The following is a 4,294-nucleotide window of genomic DNA, read 5'->3' as shown; positions in this document are numbered from 1 at the left end:
ACTTTCAGCAATAGTTTTCCACCCTCACTTTCAGCAATACAAGTCAAGAGTGTTTTACATTACTCACGATTTAAGATTTAGACAATGGCCTGTAAGCACAGCTGACATCTAATATAATCAATATTTGAGTCTAAATTAAGAAAAGAGGCGCATTTAAGAAAAAGAGGCTGGGGAAAAATTTTCCTTCCAATAAATTCCAACGGCTGTAAAAGAGCTTCTTTGCACTTTTACAGCCGTTAATTGCAGGACTTTAACAAACAATTTCCTAAAAAAAATGGCTAATCCCTACAAGCTGACACCAATAGAATTGGTCCTTTCGCCAAAACAGCACTTTGAGGGCAGTCTAAGTAAATTTATCAGCAATATGACAATTGCTGACAATAAAAAATTAATTTTACTACGAGTGGACAGGCATAAACCCTACCGTGAGAAGCCGCTAAAAAAAATTCCATTGATAGCAAAAAGGAAACGCCTCAACCAGAGTCCTGGTTGAACTTCGCTGAGGTAAGGATGCTGGGACTGTTTTAAAAAACAGTTCATTTGAGTTTTATTGATTTTATCCTCTTGTCAGTTGTTTTTTCTTATTTGTATTGCTGAAGACGGCCCTTGGACATAGGGCCGAAATATTCATTCTAATTTGTTTCCCGCTGTCTTAAAAAATTCCCTATTGTTCTTCTTCTTTTTGGCGTTAGAGATCAAATAACGATACTGAAAATACTCTCCTGGTTATTGACATTCTAATGAATCTATTTGTCATGTTCTATTTATATACCCGAGCAAAGTTTTCTCAACAATATCAAAAGCTTTCACATGTGCTATGACTCAACTGGGAACGCTTTAATCTAACATTTTCGAAAATGTCATACAATCCCTTTTGTATTTCGCACGGCCGTACTGTATTGATCTTTTGAAGGATGATAGAAATTCTTCATCAATAACTTTATTAGGTTCTTAAAAAATTCCTCTAGCCTTCTCATACAAGCCTAGATACCCAAGAAAATACCCCAAGGTTTTTGGGGGTTAGGATGCTCTTCTATACACCAGAAGCTATACAAAAGTAATATATGCACTATCATTTCACTGAAAATCCAATACATGAAAACGATGTATTTTCACCCAAGAAAAGGCAGAATTATATTCATATAATGGTTTTTCAGTTTGACAACAACACATCTGAGATTATCAATACAGCATAGACGTCCATAATCAAAACATATTAAATTCATTGGTTCCGCATTGCCAACTTTTGCCATTAAATGCATAAATCGAATCCTCTAAGTTAGCAATCTTAAACCAAACAGACTACGCTGAATGAAGATATCGAGCAAAAAAAACACGAAAAAGCCATAAATATGAGTTGCGCAACTCTCATTTAACTCCCCCAAAAAACTAGCGGTGTTGGCTCTTTAATGAATACGGAACATATTTTCAACAGAAATTATTCTTTCTCCGATGGTTTTTCAACATATTTGAGAGAATGAATTATTTTAGTCATTTCATAATTATTATTATTTCACCATTAGTAAGCATATAGATACGGTAAATTCTGGCATTGGGGCATTTCGACAAGCAAGATCGCCTTTGCAACTTTTATCAAGGTTCACTCTATATATAAAAAAGCCTAGCTACATTATTTTAAGTTTAGCATTAATCCGTAAATATAAAATGGTGGGTCCAAAAACAGATCTGTCGGAACTGTTTTTGAGACATAACCACAAAACCAGTTTTCCTTTATGACATCCCCATCTTAAAAGGGGATGTTTAAACTTATCAGTATCCAACACATGTTCGTGTATAATAAGTGATTTTCATTAATTGTTTTGATGAACGCCGTTTTGTATTTTATCTGTCTTGTACTCCGTTCCTATGAACTATCCCTAACTCTACAACAACAAAAGAGAATAATGAGGAATTTTTTTTTCCCAAGACAGTGAACCAATAAAACCTATTTGAATATTTCGGCCCTATATCTAAGGGCCGTCTTCAGCAAAGAAAAAATAAAAAACAATAAAACACTTACAATAAAAGTTCTCAGTTGAAAATCCATTTTTTATTTAAAATAGCATTGGCATCATTACTTCTTAACGAAAAGTTCAGCCAAGACTGTCTGATAAAAGCTAACATTTTACAAGATAAAAAGGTTCATTCATTTCACTAACTGTATTTATTAAAAATTGGAATGATTTCTTATTACGATATTTGCCTTCTCTGCAGCTAATCTGATAGTTCTTTTGATATTGGGCTTGTTTTTGTTCATTCCTATTTTTGTTTTATTTTGAATTAGATTATTTTCTATAATTAATTTTGTGTCCATAGGGTTGAGTGTGTATTCACCCAAGTCTCTATTTAGGGATGTATTATTATTTAAGTTTCGTTTGATTTCGATTGCCTCACGGACAGTTTGTTTGATTCCTAGGTCATTGCTAATTAGAATTGTTTCGTCAAATAGAACATAATGGTTTGGATTTTCAAAAATATGACTACTTAAAGCTGAATCGAAAGATATGGAGTTATTTTTAGATTTTAACGCTTTTTCAATACTTTCTTTGTGTTGCTGTAATCTTGTTCCTAAATTTTGGTGGGTTCGACCAATGTAATAATTTCCACAACTACATGGTATTTGATACACTCCTCGTAGACGAGTAATTGGGGTTTTATCCTTACCAGAATTGACAAGATTCATTATACTTAAATTGCTTGTGAATACAACACGTAAATTGTTCTTTAAACAAACTTTTTTCAGTTTTGAAGTAATTTTCGGAATATAAGGCAGGTAAATCGTGCTCGTGGGTTTATTAGAATCATTTACTGGTGTGGGATTTAAGGCTTTAGAAGAATGCATCTTTAAACTTTGAGCAATAACTATGAGAGAAATTGGGTACCCGTTGCCAAAAAGTATGTCTGTAATAAAGTTTAATTCTTTTTTAACATACGGCTCTGAACAGATATTAAGTACTCTATCCACAAGAGATATTACCACGCCTCTTTTAACCTGTGGAGGATGGTTAGATTTGAAGTGAAGGTATCTATTATTATGCGTAGGTTTTCTGTAAACCGTAAAATCAAGTTTATTCACACTGCGTATTATCAATACATCTAAAAAAGGTATTTTTCCATCTCTTTCGGTCTCTAGAGTGAATTGCAGGTTTCTATCGTAAGTATCTAAATGTTCTAGAAAACCTTTAAGTTCACTTTCGCCATAATTCCAAACTGAAATTATGTCGTCCATGAAACGTCCCCAAAACACATGATTAAGAAAATACGAATCTAGGGCCCAATTTTCAAGATTTTCGACGAAAATATTTGCGAGTAGGCCTGATAGAGGTGCTCCCATAGGAAGGCCCCTTACCTGGTTGTAATATGAATCTCGAAACTGGAAGTGCATGGAATATTTGTTACATAATTTAACCAAATGCATGAGAACATCAATGTCTAGACCTATTGCTGACTCTTCGATTAGATGGTAATTGTTTTCCAGTTTATTTTGTAATAATTGTTCAGATTTTGAAACATCAATACTAGTATACATAGAAACTATGTCAAAGCTGCTTAATATGGAATTTTCAGAAAATGTCTATTTGTTTCAATTTTTCTACAAGATCAACTGAATTTTTTATGTAAGATTTTTGGGAGTGAAGCAATGGTTTAAATGCAGTGCATAGCCATTTTCAAATGTTTGAGGCAGGTGATTTTGTACTAGCTACAATGGGTCTTAGAGGAATGCCTTGTTTGTGCAATTTTGGTAATCCATAAAACTTTGAGCAAAAAACACCACGAGGGAGGAATTTATTGTACAACTGTGAAGTGATTCTGCCATTTTCTTTCAAAGTTTTTAATTCTTTTATTACTTTTTGAGCAAATTGATCAGTCTGGTCATGGGTTGATTTAACATAAGTGGTTGTATCATTTAAATGTGACTGAATTTTACCATCATAATCAGTTTTATTCATAATTACTATGGAGTTGCTTTTATCGGCTTTAGTGATTATTATTGAGGAATCTTTACGGAGTTTATTCAAAACATTTGTGTCATATGATTTTTCCATTGCGTTATTGGGAGAATTAGGAACTTTTATTGTAAGTGTTTTATTGTTTTTTATTTTTTCTTTGCTGAAGACGGCCCTTAGATATAGGGCCGAAATATTCAAATAGGTTTTGTTGGTTCACTGTCTTGGGGAAAAAAAAGTCCTCATTATTCTCTTTTGTTGTTGTATTATGGAAAGGCAGTGTGGTCTTCGTGATTATTTATCCCTAACTCTAGGATCAACAAGTAGTTTGTAAGAATGCAAAGAAG

This window comes from Artemia franciscana, chromosome 15 (assembly GCF_032884065.1).
Source record: "Artemia franciscana chromosome 15, ASM3288406v1, whole genome shotgun sequence".
Lineage (NCBI taxonomy): Eukaryota > Metazoa > Arthropoda > Branchiopoda > Anostraca > Artemiidae > Artemia > Artemia franciscana.
The sequence above is the reverse complement of the archived record's forward strand: the minus strand, read 5'-3'. Positions refer to the sequence as shown.